Here is a 16,618-nt window from a genome sequence, read left to right as displayed (position 1 = left end):
TGTGAGAATTTTCTTTCTTCAATATACAGTGGGCATGAACTTGAACATTTTTTTCACAACACAACCCACGGCTTCAAACGCCGTTGTCTTCCTCCGTGAATTCTAGAGCCTCTGCAGTCGGCAGTCCAATCGGATGCGCGACCCCTCCAATTTCAGGCGGAGCACCGGGCCGAGTCATGTTCTTCCAGAATGAGTCCTGGAACGGCAGACCCATCTTTATGCGAATGTTGCAGACCAATTTGGGGCTGCCAGTCATAAATTGATTGCTTGGATTGGTGTGAACGGCAGACCCTTATTCCCCAGGCTGTTTGTCAGCGAGGGATTTGGTGAACAGCCACGAACGGCAGGGAAGAAGGATGGATCCCCATCACACCGCAGATCGGGTAATAGGCAGGCGGAGGAGAAGCCAAAGCCGACGGGTTCTGCAAGGACGAGGGGCTGATCTTGGGAGCAAGCAACCTGGTTGCGATGACCTTGCCTCTGGTGGTCAGGACATAGCCATTGACGACCTGTGTTCGGGAGGCAATGCCTGGGTTTGGGCGGCTTTTATTTTAATTTTTTTCTTTTTGCAGGGAAAGACACATACGGTGAGATTTATTTATTTATTTATTTATTTATTTATTTTGCAATAGAAGGGGAAAGGAAGATAGTGATAAAGAATGTGAGAGTAGAAATTTTTTATTTTTTATTTTTATTTTTAATTAGAGATATGGTAGGATTATATATAGGTGAGGTTTAAAAAAAAAAAAAAAGTAAAATTTGGTTATGTGAAATTACATTTTTGCTTTTATATTTCTTATTAGAAGATTAAGTTGGTAATTTTATATAATTTTGATTGACAATAAGTGTTTTATTAATTGAGAAAATTAGAATGTCTTACATCTTTTCTATAGTTGTTAGACTAAACATTCATCCCTTTTAAAGATTTGATTAAGATGCTTTGATCAATTGTCACTTCAATAATTTTCTATTTATTTAATTTTCATGTCATTAATTTAAATGTATTTATATAGAGGCATAAGGTATTTTAGCAACTAATTGCCAATAATATAGAAATTTAATTTCGTCAATCCTCTTCAACGCATTAAAAGGACATTTTTAATAAAATAAAATAAAAAATTAATTAACTAATTCCTCATTACCTTATTATGAGTGTTTTAAAAAAAAAATATTCTCTTTCTATTCAAAATGTCTCAATAAAAAGTCTTCAATACATATATTTTTACGTATAGATATATAAAAAATATACTTAAAACTTATGGTACATTTGAGAACAAAAGTATCGACCTTTGGTATTTTTAGATTTTAAATGTACTGAGAAACCAAATGTACCAAAAATTCAAATGTACTATAAAACCAAATGTATCCATTGTTATGTAACCTTTTTGGTACGTTTAGATTTCAAATGTACAGAGAAACCAAATGTACCATAAAACCAAATGTGCCCATTGTCAGGTAATTCTTTTGGCACGTTTAGATTCCAAATGTACCAAAAGACCAAATGAACAAAAATCACAAATATACCACAAAACCAAATGTCTTTATCAGATAACCCTTTTGGTACATTTACATTCCAAATGTAACGACAAATTAAAAAAATCAAATCCACTATAAAACTAAACGTGTCCATATTATAGGTAACTAGACGTAGCTATATAATCAAACAAATCTTTATTATGTGTTGGGTCTTCTAAATAATAAAATATGACAATTTTGTTTTATAAGTATTCTACTATATTCACAAAAAAAAAAAGTAAAATTATAACAAACAAAAAAAAAAATGCATAGAGATGGATAATAAAAATAGGGACAAGAGGAAATGAAAAAAAAAAAAAAAAAAAAAAAAAAAAAAAAAAAACTGAAATGTTCAGGAAAAGTCGTGAAAAAACTAAAATTCTAAACAAAATTGAACTTATGTGAAAAACTGAAATTAATAACCAAAATTTTAGGAAAATGTTTAATCAGATTTTCAAAAGGAGTGTATGTTTAGTCTAAAAAATTAAAAAATGAGGTGCTATATCAAAACACCCCTTATTAATTAGTAGATATATATATATATATATATCTAATATAATATACATTATAATAATAATATATGTATATATTTTTTCTTTTTTTTTGACACTTTTTTTTATGCAAGTGACAACGCTTGTGGAATTTTGCATCGTTTCCCTATGTTTTGCCGCTTGTGTCCACGTGTCGTCTTTGAGCTTAATTTCCAACCGTAGGCGGCGGCTTTTTGCAAATTTGCAATTAGTGGCAGCTTTCTCCAAGTTTCTGCAGTTAGTGGCAGTTTTCTGCCAATTTATGTTGTTAATGGCGGTTTTCTGCAAGTTTTTGCAATTAGTGGCGGCTTCCTGTAAGTTTCTATAGTTAGTCACGGCTTCCTACATGTTTATGCAGTAAGTGGCGGGTTCCTGCAAATTTCTACAGTTAGTGGCAGCTTTTTGTAGGCTTTTGCTGTAGCCTTCGGCATTGGTTCTACGACAGCCCGTTGTTGTTGTCACAAAGGAGTGTGCTCACCATAAGGGAGTGTTGCTCACCGTAATAAGATTGCTTGTTGCAAAGGAATCGCCGAACTGCATGTACTATCTTTGCTTGCAAAGACGAGGATACATCGTTGCCTACGAGGATGAGCCGCTGTGACGACAAGTTGTGATGTCATTGTGAAGACAAGCTGGGATGTCGCTTTGACAACAAGTTTTGATGCCATTGTGACGACAAGTTGTGATGCTCCTGGTTACCATTGTTGTAGGTGTCGATTCTGCACCCGCATCACCTCTGGAACATCACTATCTCTGATGCACATTGCGCTTGTGGTTGCACCGTCTTCGAGATTTTCTGCTTCACATTGCTCTTGCTACTTGCTTGTTTGTGGAAGACACCGATGCATTGAAGACATTCAAAGACTTGCTTATGATTCAGCTACACAACTTCAAAGTGATGGCTTGATCTTGCATCTTCATCCCAAAGGTTGGAACTTATTTTTTATTTATTTTTTCATTTTTTTCATTTTTATGTGACTGAACTCGACTTTTGTTTTCGAGATGTACCCTTCTGAAAAAGTGATCTAGTCATAACGTAGTTCAAATATGTTTTTTTTTATTTTTTTATTTTTTTATTCTTTGTGCTGGACACAGTTTAGGTTTTTGCAGGCCAAGAGCATTTGTTGTCACCTTTTATGCCTCTGCAAATGAGGAGCTTTGATGTCGCCTTTTAGGCTCATGCGAACGAGGAACATTTTGGTGTGGATTTGGTGCCGTTTGCAATTTCAGTTCGTGCAGGCAAGGAGTGTTTGGTGCCGTGTTGCATTTTCAGCTCGTGTAGGGGAGGAGCATTTGATGTGAATTTGTCAAGCAATCTTGGACTGGCGTTCCTTGCAAACTTCAGAGCAATAAGTCTTGATCGATTGGTTGAAGAAGTCTTCAGGGAAGAAATCGTGCATCATGATGGGGAAGGACGATCTTTGAGTCAAAATTTCATCATTTTCAACCACTCTATGCCACTTTAGATGTTGATGATAGCTTCTTTGCCTTCTCCATGATTGGTCAATTTGTGGTATCCATTTAAACATATGCCTTTAAAACTCAACAAATTTCGTGTAGATCAAGTAGCATACAATGCATTTTGTATGGACAATATTGTTCCATTTGGCAACATGACCTGAGCTTTTCTTGAGTCTTCAATTACAACTGATTGGCCTGATATTGTTGTTACTTTTACTTTTGTAAGCTTCAAGCTTGAGAAATATTTTCGATCTCAAAGTATTGTATGCGTGGTTGCACTGTCTGCAAGACAAATATCCAGCCATTACTCTTGTTCTAAGTAAGGTAATCATAGTTAAAAACAATTTATTCTTAATAAAAGGAAATTGAAATGCCACTTTTATTGAATTGAAATATGAGCTTTAAACTACAAGCTCAGATAATAAGAGTACATAAAAAACAAATGATTCAGTCAGACTGATACACTTCATTCACTCTTTCCATAATGAAGTCTGAGACATCCAGGTGGGTTGTGTTCAATTGCACTAATAAATCGAACATTGGATCAGGTATATTCATTGGTTAAGCTTGGTTAAGGAAATTGGTTTCGACACCCTTCTCTTTGAGGGATGCTTGATACAGGTCCACCAGATGTTTTGGGGTATGATAGGTAGGCGCCTAGTGCCTATTGCCACCACACCTATGGCAAACTCCTTCAGAATTTCTAAGAGTGTTATTCATATGAGCCTTACCCATATGGCAATTTACATTTTTGAAGTTCGGGCTCGAATTATGCCTTGGACTTTTGTTGTAAGACTGGACACCATGAATCTTGCATTTCCCGTTCCACCGGTCTCACATGTGAGCATGTCCTTGTTTGTAATTATTGCCATGAGAGGATGTGGTGTTCATTTCAAGGGAAGCAACATTCACTTCTGGGAATGGTGCCGATCTAGTAGGTCGGGATTGATGGTTTTTATTAGGAGCTTATTGTTTTTTTCAGCCACAAGAAGCACTGATATCAACTGGTTGTACTAAGTAAAGTCTCGCTCTCTATACTACTGCTGTATAAGCACATTGGAGGCATGAAAGGTTGAAAGTCTTTTCCAGCATATCTTCCTTAGTAATGGTCTCCCCACAAAGCTTCATCTAGGAGCTAATTTTGAACATTGCAAAGTTGTACTCAGTAACCAACTTGAAATCCTGGATCCTCAGGTATGTCTACTCATAATGAGCCCTTGGAAAAATCACCGTTTTCTGGTGATTGTATCTATTTTCCAGAGGGCTAATAGATCTTCAACCGTTAGGTACTCGCTCTTCTGTCTTTCATCAAGGTGGGGACGGATAAAGATCATGGTCTGGGCCCGATCTTGAGAGGACGCATTGTTTCCTTCCTTGATGGTTTCTCCAAGATTTCCTACCTCCAGATGGATCTTGGTATCCACTACCCAGCTACAGTAGTTATTCCTAGTAATATCCAGGGCAACAAAATCAAGCTTTGCCAAGTTCACCATTTTCTTTTTCTGAAAGAAAAATGAGATGTATAAGAACTTGCAATAATATGTATTCTGGAGGAATGTAATGTTAGAACTTCTGGTTCTTACAAATTTTTCATTTTGATCTTCAGGCCAAAATGTTAAGCACTCAAAACTTCAGGCTCGACATTTACATAATTAATGAGGAAGGCAATTATGCCTCATCACTCTCATTGAAACAATATAGCATAGGATAGGTAATTATACCGCACCACTCAAGCAACAGGAAAGTTAAATATGTAGAGCTGAATTCAAAGGCAGTGGCTGCTATGGCTCGATATTCAGCCTCTGCACTAGAGCGAACAATGACCTATTGCTTCTTGCTCTTCCAAGTGACAAGGTTTCCACCCACAAATGTACAATACCTTGTGGTAGATTTTCCATCAAGTGCATTCCCTGCCCAATCTGCATCCGTGTAGCCACTAATGGTAGCAGACTTATTGTTACGCATGATGATTCCTTGCCCTATTAAACCCTTGAGATAGCGTAGGATTCTCTTAACAATGTAAAGGTGATCAACAGTGGGATAATGCATAAATTGACTTGCCAAGCTCACTGTATATGTGATATCTAGGCGAGTGATGGTGAGATAAATAAGCTTCCCTACCAACTGCTGATAATAACTCACATCATGCATGGCTTCTCCCTATATGTTGAGTCACAGTTTATAATCCACGGGAGTGATGGAAGGTTTATAGTCAAGCATGTTTGCTCCATGAAGAGGATCCAGTACATATTTACGTTGATGTAGAAACAACCCTTTGAAGAAGTTGCCATTTCAATGCCCAAAAAAAATACTTGAGTTGCCCTAGATCTTTAATAGCAAATGTTTGATGTAAGGAACATTTCAGTGCCTCAATTTCAACAACATTATCCCCTGTAATGATGAAATCATCCACGTAGATGAGAACCGCCAACTTCCCACTGGTCCAGTTCTTACAAATACTAAGGAATCAACATTACTTCGAACAAATCCAGCCTTTTCTAGTACGAACTAAGCTTGGCATACTAGGCTATCGGGGATTGTTTCAATATATATATTGCCTTGTGCAATTTACACACCACATTGCCTTTAAGACCATTATAGCCTATAGGAGGCTACATATACACTTCTTCTTGAGACTCTCCGTGAAGAAAGGCATTCTTCACATCCATTTGATAGAGGGACCACCCAGAATTAATAGCCACTGAGAGTAAAACTCTCATTGAATTTATCTTGGCCACAAGAGCAAATGTTTCTTTATAATCTACCCCAAAGGTTTGGGTGAAACCTCGAGCCACAAGACTAGCCTTGTGTCTCTCAATACAACCATCAGACTTAAATTTTATCTTATAAATCGAACGACTTCCAACAACCCTTTTTCCTATTGGTAGTTGAACTAAGCTCCAAGTGTTGTTTTCTTCTAGTGCATGAAGCTCATCTATCATGGCTTGATTCCATTGCGGGAGGAGTGATGCTTCTTGGAAACTCCTAGGTTCACAATGTTTATCAATTTCATTGAGAAATGGCAGCATAAGATGCAAAGAAATCACAAAAACTTATGCTTTCGGTGATAGGATGTCGTGAGGCATAAGTAACATAATCTTACAACCTAGTTGGAGGTTTCCTGGTTCGAGGAGGGTTTCTTTTAATCACTTGAAACTCTATAAAAGGTTGAGAGTGATTAGAATGGGACTCATCGTCCCTTTCACTGGCGGTAATTGGACTAGCAGTGATTGAGTCAGTTTGCACTTGTTCTCTATCTGAACTCATAGAGACTAGTTTGTCTTTCAACACTGGATGATCAAAGTTCTGAAGGAGTGGAAATAATTCAAACAATTCCTCCCCTTGATTTGTAGTAGTGCCTTTGGAAGTGAAATAAGGATGGTCCTCTTCGAACTTCACATCTCTTAACACAATGCACTTCTTAGTGACTAGATTGAAGCACTTATATCCTTTTTGAGTGGAAGAGTACCCCATAAACACACACCTAGTAACCCTGGCATATAATTTGTCATGATTCAAAGCTTGAATGTGAACAAAGCAAACACATCCAAATACCTTGAGGTGTGTCAAATCAATTTTTCTACCTTTGAGTGTTTCATAGGGAAATTTGTACTCTAGCGCACTACTTAGGAGTTGATTGATGAGATAAGTGGCAGTGAGAATAGCAAATGACCAAAACTTCTTGGGAACATGCATGTGAAGCATGAGAGCACGAGTTTTCTCCAAGAGGTCCCTATTCTTTCTCTCGGCTACTCCATTTTGTTGGGGAGTTCCTACACAGTAGGTTTAATGTATGATACCCTGAGAACTTATGTATTGAAGCATGTTGTTGGATAGAAATTTAGTGCCATTGTCTGATCTTAAAACTTTAATGTTTGATTGAAATTGAGTTTTAACATGCATATGAAAATCTTTGAAAATGTTTGGGACTTCACTCTTTGATTTCATAAGGTATAAAAAAACTCATTCGAGAGAAGTCATCAACAAATAAAACAAAATCCTTAAATCCTTCCATTGATTCAGTTGCTAGTCCCCATACATCAATGTGTACCATTTCAAAAGGTTTACTAGTCCTAGACATCGAATTACCAAAAGGTAGTCTAGTAAACTTACAAAATTGACAAGTATCACAAGTAAGATAAGATTTACAAAAGAAGGGAAACAATTTAGACAAAACAACATCTAAGGGGTGAGCTAATCTCTTATGCCAAAGTTGGTTTTCATCTATGGACTTCGATCGAGCTTGAAAAACCTAAGGAAAACAGGCATCCTTGCACAGGTAGTAAAGTCCATTTATGAAGACCCCTTCATCAATCATCTTCATGGTGAGAACATCCTGAAAAATCACGTTATCTAGTGAGAAAATATCACGGCAGTTTAGGGAATTTATGATTTTTCCAATTAACAGAAGTTGGAAAGGAAAGGTTGGTATACATAGGGTAGTGGAAGGTGTTTTGTGTGAGAGTAAGTTTATTTCTCCTTTGCCCAAAACTAAGACATTTTTTTCCATTTGCAACGGAAACATGTGAAGGACTTGAAAAACGTTTAAAATGATGCAAGTTTGTGACTTTGTTTGTCATATGATCTATGGTGTCTGAATCTATTATCTAATAATCATTTTCAGTACTAGTTAATAGAGTAGTAGTGAAGGCTTTGAGTATACTTGGTGCATCCTCATGTGGTATTATCTCATTTCTAGCAAGAAAGCCAGCAAACTGTCCTAACATTGCTGTATGACTGCCCTCATCCTTGCCTTGAGCTTGTGAACCTCCTCCGTGTCCCTTACTTTGAAGGTAGGTTGCAAATTCATTGATAAGTGACAATGGATTGGTAGTGAACTCCATGGATCCTTGTGAGACATTAGGAGAGTGAGCATTAGCAAGTTAAGCCTTAGGGTGAGGGTGAAATTGTTATGAGGACCTTGGTATTATCTTTCCATCTTTGCTGAACTTAGGTTTAAGTTCAAGATGAAGTTCCCAACATTTGTCTTCCATATGGCCAACACCATTGCAATATTTGCATTTTAGTTGTGTATTTCTATCCTTGTACACTTTTTCTTCTGAGTTCTTCTAATTTGAGGCATATGCATTAGTCTCAGGTTAATCTCGAGCTGTGCTCAGCATTCATCACTTTCTTCCTTGCTTCTTCTCGCAGAATAGTTGCACAAACATTGTTGAAGGTGGGCAGTTTTTAACTAATCAAGATGTGACTCCTTAGGTCCTTGTGTTCTGAGTTTAAACTCCCTAACAGCTGATAGATTCTGTCTTCCTCAGCTCATTTCAAGAGAATGGTAGGGTTTATGGTATAAGGAAGATATACATCCAGCTCATTCCACATGGCCTTGAGGCTCACAAGGTGTTGAACAAATGTTTTCCCGTCTTGTTGGGCATTGACAATGTCCTTTTTAAGTTGAAACACTCATGCATAATTATTTTGATTTCCATACATATCTTGCAAGGTTTTCCAAAGGTTAAGTGACGAATTGTAATAGCTGAAAATCTTAGCAACATGTTTCTCCATGGTGTTGAGGAGTAAGGACATGACAAGCTGATCCTTGCAAAGTCATGCACCGTATATAGACGAGGAGCTGTCTGGAGCTTCCATGCTTCCATTGACTAACCCTAATTTCCTTTTGCCTCCGAGAGCAAGTGAAACAGCTCAGGACCAAGGAAGATAATTGAACTCGTTCAAGAGAGCTGAACACAGACGTTGATTGGTGTTAACCTTAATGTTTGAGAAATTTAGGGAGAGGCTATGCTGAGTTTCCTCATCACAGTTTACTTAGCATTCTTTGGCCATGGCCCAAAGTTTGAAGAGCAGCAAGAATGGTAGAGACAAGTTACAGAAGAACCTACTTTGATACCATGTAGATTTTCTAGCTTTGAGTTTCAATATATTTTCATATATTCAAATGTACAAGTGACAAGGTATATATGAGAGAGGAGAGGGAGGAGATGTCCGGGTAGTTAGCTGCTGTAAGTAGCTAACTAGGAGGAAGAAAAGAAGGTTGTCTATCACAGTCAACTAGAGCTCACCTACTTAACCTAATCAGTTATCTTCCTTAAATCAAGGAAAAGCTTTATCTACTTTACACTAATTAGTCATTTCCCTTAAATGAAGGAAAAGCTGATATACAACAATATGGCCTTAAGCTTACCTTAGAGATACACCCGTGGTAGTTGACCTTAGAAGCTAACCCTAAACCCATCGGGACACACTTTATTCCATCAACAAGTAGGATTGACAGATGCAATTACTACTGCGGTCGTTGCCAGTCTTGTTCTGGGAGAGAAAAAAAAGCATCACTAGGTCCCAAAGAACATAATTTGAGATGACATATACTTTGCATCTCATGCCAACCAAACATGCTCAAACTCACTTCACTTTGTAAACATTCTTAAACATTGAAGGTATGAATGTAGTCTCAAAACCTCGTAGTTAATAGTAAAAGGGTAGAAACATGAAACTAGAAAAATCAACTCAAAAAATACAACAAATGAAACATTAAGAATAGGTAGATACTTTCTTCACCCTCCTCTACCACCTTCACTACTCCATCTATACTTGCACCACTATCAGGACTTGGAGCAGGCAACGCGCTCACTGCAGCACCCTTTCCTCCTGCAATATACCCCTTTACCAAAAATAGGGAAACTACATACCTAAATTTGGTAAAATACATTACGCAAGGAAGAAGTAATTATGTCCTCGTTGGTAATCTTTAGTGTAAAAATGAAAGACTTGAATCGGGTAGTAAAAGCTGCATACAATTAAAAGACTTGACAAGATGGAAATGGAGTAAAAGTAGAGTACCATGCAGCTCTTCCTCAAAAGTTTTCAAGTATTGATCAAGTTGTTAGATGTGTGTAGCCACTTGAACATTATTACTGAATTTCAAATAACTATTCAAAGGTCACAAAAACTCTAAAACCACAACCAACAGATGTAGTTTTTTGGGCTAGATTTGTCCCTCACATAGCACCCCGGGGTCTTGCCTATCGAGCAAGGTTTTGCTACATGGTGTGCAGCAATATGAGTTTGCTATTAGTTTGAATGGTGCTTTGTGGGGATTTTATTAGGCCTTGAGGCTCACAATCAAAACTAATATTCAGAGGTCACAAAAACTCAAAAACCTGGAGAAACAACCAATAGATGTAGTAACCATATGTATAGGGCAAGATGCCACTCAATGTACCAGATCATATGCCCAAACAGCCAATAGAACCTTTTCGTTTGCAATCTCTGCTCATCAAGATCATCTGAGAATCTATTAAGGGAAGTATTAGGTGTAATAAATAGAATTTTACGGGTTAATTTCTCTGTATTCCACAATTCTGAATAAAAGGTACATACAATCCTTGTTATAGAAGGAAACAAAATAAAGGACACAATATCCTTCCTAAAACATGACTCTAATAATTACAAATATTTACATTCCTTTTTTTTTCCCCTAAATATTGACTTATTCCAATACTCTCCCTTAAGTTGGAGCATAGATATTACTCATGCCCAACTTGACAAGCGAGTCATCAAACTTCCTACTACACACGGCATGGGTGAGAATATCTGTAAGTTGTTCCTCTGAGTTCACAAACGGTATTGACACAATCTTCTTCTCCAACTTTTCTTTGATAAAATGTCTATCAACCCCAACATGCTTAGTCTTATCATGCTGTATTGGATTCTCAGTAATTTCTCTAGCGGACTTATTATCACAATACAACTTTATTGCCTCATTCTGTTTAAAAACGAGACTCTAAGGCAATTTTTGTAGCCAAAGAATCTCACACACACCATGTGCCATACCCCTATACTCGGCTTCGGCAGAAGACCGTGATACCACAATCTGCTTCTTGCTCCGCCACATAACCAAATTACCTCCAACATATGTAAAATACCCAGATGTAGACCTTCTATCAGTCACATCACCTAACCAATCAGCATCATTAAATCCCTCCATCCTCACATGTCCATGACATTCATACAAAATTCCTTTACCAGGGCAGACTTCAAATATGCCAAGATTCTCATTACCGCCGCCATATGATCCACACTAGATGAATGCATAAATTGACTTACCACACTTATAGCATAGGCAATATCTGGATGAGTGTGAGACAAATAAATCACCCTGCCTACTAGTATTTAATATCTACCTCTGTCAACCGGTTCTTAATTTGGATAAATCCCCAAATAATGTTTCTTTACGATGGGAGTGTCCATAGGTTTACACCCCAGCATGCCTGTTTCTTTTAATAAATCCAGAACATATTTACGTTGAGACAAGAAAATACCTCTAGATGACCGAGCGACTTCCACGCCAAGAAAATATTTCAAATCTCCCAAATTCTTCATCTCGAACTCGGATGCAAGGTTTTGTTCTAACTTCATCATCTCTTTAGAATCATCACCCATTATTATCATGTCATCCACATAAATAATTAAGGCCGTCACTTTACTACTTTTCCGCTTCACAAATAATGTATGATCCGAGTGACTTTGATAATACCCAATCCTCCTCATAACTTGAGTAAATCTACCAAACCATGCACGAGGTGATTGCTTAAGTTTGTAAAGTGACTTTCGCAACCTACATACTCCGGTTTTCCCTCCAGCATTGTACCCCGAAGGAAAATCCATATATACCTCTTCTTCCAAGTACCCATGAAGAAAAGCATTTTTCACATCAAACTGTTTTAGTGGCCAATTCAAATTTGCAACTAAAGAAATCAGAACTCGTACTGTATTCATCTTTGCTATTGGAGAAAAAGTTTCTTGATAATCAACACCATAAGTTTGAGTATAACCTTTTGCTACTAACCTTGCTATACACACGTCTACAGATCCGTCTGCCTTGTACTTGATTGTAAAAACCAATCTACACCCAACCAGTTTCTTGCCTTTAGGTAGCTCTGTTACCTCCCATGTATCATTCTTGTGTAGTGTCATCATTTCTTCATCCATTGCAGCAGCCTATTTAGGATCCTTCAAGGCCTCCTCAACTCGGGTTGGTGCTTGGATTGCATCCACATGATTTACCCGGGCTTGGAGTTCCGGTGCAAGGTTTTTACATGACACATAATTTGCTATTGGATACTTTACTTTTCCTTTAGGGGAAAACCTATCAGGAGGAACACCACGATTTTGCCTTGGCGGCAACTTATACGTACTTACATCATTATTTGGATTAGTTACATGAGTATTTGTAGTACTTACCTCATGGATATTCAAAGTAGGCACATTGGGTGGCACTATCGAGCTAGAGAGAGAGAGGGTGATGTGGGTTTTGTAGGTGGCACTTCTTCCCCTGAAGTAATTGGTTCGGCAGTAGGTTGCTGGACTGTTATAGCTTCCTCGGTAGGACTTTGCGTAAAGCTTGCACTTGTCTCGACAAGCAGCAGCTGAAGGCCCATATCATTCTCGGCAGTTTCTTGTCGAGATACTGGTGTCCCATTTTCATCCTTATCGTGAACACATGCTCCCCCTAAACTACATATCACATCCTCTGGTACCTCTAACCACCCAAGATCAACTTGATCACCACTAGTGTTCTCCCCCTGGTGATCTGAAGGTGATGGGATTGAAGAATAAAAATACTCTGATTCAGAAAAAGTAACATCCATAGTCACATACATATGTTGAGTTTTAGGATGATAACACTTATACCCTTTCTGTTGGGAGGCAAACTCAACAAAAACGCACTGAAGGACACATGGATCCAATTTGTTACGATAAATCTTATGAATATGAACATAGCTACACATATAAAACACATGAGGAGTAAGGGTATTAGTGGATACTACAGGAACATGTTCCATCAATACTTGAAGAGGTGTATGGAATTCTACAACTCGAGATGGCATACGGTTAAGGCCAAAAATGTTTAGGCACAGACGCACCAATAAGCAAGGCACGAGCAGTTTCTAAGTTATGATGATTCTTTCTCTCAGCAACCGTATTCTGTTGCGGAGCATGCGGACAAGTGTTTTGATGAATAATTCCACGATCTTGTAGAAACCAGGATAACTCAGAAGCTATGTACTCTCCACCATTGTCAGAACGCAAAACTTTAATATCAGTGGAATACTAAGTTTTAACCATCTATTTAAACAGATGAAACACATCACAAACCTCACTTTTATTTTTCAACATATACAACCACGTCATACGAGTGCAATCATCCACGAAAGTAACAAACCACCTAATTCCCGAAGTAGTACTAACAGGGGAAGACCTCTACACATCAGAGTGTACTAGTGCAAATGGAGAAGATCTTCTATTCATACTTGGAGGGAATGAAGCACGATGACTTTTCGCTAAAATACATACTTCACATTTCAATTATGAGTCTTCAATACCACTAAACAAATCAGGTAATATATGTTTCAAATAACCAAACGACGATGCAATAACAATACCTTCTGTAGATTACTATTATGTGACAAATGAACCAAATGAGCTCTTCCAGGAACTATGTCATCCACATAATATAGCCCTTCTCTCTTAGTGCCACGCCCAATGATCTCCTTTGTTTGAATATCCTAAAGCAAGCAAAATGAAGGATACATTACTACAATACAATCCAATTGTTCAATGACTTGAGGTACAGACAATAAGTGATGGGACAATGACGGAACCGATAAACAATTATGTAACGGAAGATAGGGTGTAAGAGACATTGTTCCTACTCCAACAACAGCAGCAGTAGTACAATTGGCAATTGCCACACATTTTCTATGAGAATCTTTCATGGACTGAAACAAAGTTCTTTCATACGTCATATGATCCGTTGCACCAGAATCTAAAATCCAACATGCATTTGCCATTTCATAATACGCAAAATGACAATCACAAGTACATGGCAATCACATCACCATACCAATTACGGAACCACAAGTTGCAAGACCAAACAAGCAGCAGCCACTCACGGCAGAACAGACAGCAAGCAGATTGCAGCAGCAGAGCAATATTCCCACGAGGCACGATACGAAATATAATACACGGCACACTTGCTGCAATGAGTACAGCTAGCAAAGACACAATACGCTGCAACAAAAACACACAGCACACGCACAGCAGTTGTTTCTTCCTGCAGGTATGCAACGGAAAAAGAAACAAAACATGCAGTGCACTGTAGTTGTCTCTTCCTGCAGTCTTTGTTCTCCTTCATTCCTCACGACACCAGCAGCACGCAGCAAGTAATTAACTTTGCTGCAAGGATGCAACGGGAAAAACAGGACTCTAATAATTACAAAATATTTACATTCCTTTTTTTCCTAAATATTGACTTATTCCAATATAATATTCCCAGACTTAATTTCACGCTTTATATCCTCAATTTCTTGTTCGCAGTGTTGTTCATTTTGTCTCTGCACATCTGTTCATATACATAAGAAACAACACTTGACAACCCCCACAAAGCAGATGAGAGCCAAATTGAGTTTGTACATGTACCAAGTGCACCAATGCAAAAAGAAGATGAAAATGTCAGAAGACATCGTCCACCCCCAACGAGTGCACCAACAACGGATTCCGTTAACCCTCATATCACACACACACGCCCTGTACCCTTCAGATCACAAGCACACACAAGCCCGGCGCCCCTCAGATCAGACACATGCCTGATGCAGGACAACCTCTGACGTTGATTAGGACGGCGCAATCGCCAGCGGAGAGTTCGACGGCTCGTCTGCCGGAGAAAGCGGTGACGACAACGGCTCATCTATCGGCGACCAGTTGATGCGTGGGGACCTAAGACGGCACGTGGCCGTCCATACAGCGGCGTGCGTGGCACCTGAGACCTACCCTAAAGTTATTCTACGTCTAGACCCCTAGTGCACTCCGTTTTTGCTAATTCGAACTCGTTTTGCACATTTGGTTTTGAAACCCTTAAGTTACTTAGAAAAGTACTAAATGTGTTTTAAGAACAACTAAATTGGACAAAGGTTTGGTGGTATTCCTCTTCACTTGGAAGTGAGAGGTTTTAGGTTAGAAATTATCATGGATGGCGAATTCGATACCAAATTAGGTTGCTTTTTATGTGGTTTAGCCGAACTCCCCCTTCCTTTAGTGTAAAAATATCGATGTACGAAATATATACATATATATATATATATATATAGCCTATCAAGGAGAAACGTTCAAATTTTTTGTGAGTAGATCATTTCAAAAATATTTCTTGATTGAACTTGCATGCTTATGATATTAGTCTTGAATGCTTTTGATATTAGTCTTGGACTAGATTAAATTAATTACTATTGTGGTTTCTTTTCACCACATGGTCTAATTTAAGTAAAGAATAGCGTTATTTGCAAGCGTAGGATATTTACATGTTTTATATTTCTAGTAGAGGCTAGATATACTAGTAGATGCTAGCAAAATACAAGTAGATGTATGTGCACATGATTGCACTTGTACTAGTAGATGCTAGTATTTATTGGTGTTCTATAGGTATGATTTCTTATTTGGAACTGATTGTGCTATTTTTTTTTCTAAACTATATATTGTAGTAGATACTACTATGTAGTTTTCAATTTATATTGAATTTTTCAAAATGAGGGTTAGTACTTTCAAAATGTTTTAACTAGATAATTGATTAATGATCCATTCACATTTTATTTTTCAAAATGGCGTAATCCTCCAAACATGCATGGGACATTGGGGATTCTAAAGCACTTGCAGAAATGCCCTGGTTCTAGTCTATTCAAGAGTCATGATTCAAACCAACCATTGTTGATAGAAGCGAGGATGGGGAGTTCAGTTATCCCTCACACTGTCAATTAAAATGGACTTGATATAAATTTGTGAAGTGGATTACAATGGCATGGCTGAGATGACTTATAGGACTTGAATCCAAAGTAAAAATTTCCTAAGGGCACAAGGTGGCGGCGGTGGTTTTGGACTTATTTTTTATGGATAAGGCAAAAATGAAAAGTGTGATTTAGGGATTTTGGGTAAGTAACATTACTGATACTTGGACCTCAATCCAAAATATAAATTACATGGTTGTCACTAGCCAATTTTTGAACAATAATTGGAGATTGCATAAGAGAATCCTAAACTTTGTCTAAGTTATGTCTCACAAAGGTGACGAATTTGGGCGGGTTTTTAAG

The sequence above is a fragment of a genome, unplaced genomic scaffold (genome assembly GCF_019419815.1).
Source record: "Pyrus x bretschneideri cultivar Hongxiangsu unplaced genomic scaffold, Pyrus_bretschneideri_v1 Contig36, whole genome shotgun sequence".
Taxonomy (NCBI): Eukaryota; Viridiplantae; Streptophyta; class Magnoliopsida; order Rosales; family Rosaceae; genus Pyrus; species Pyrus x bretschneideri.
This window is presented reverse-complemented; position numbering follows the sequence as displayed.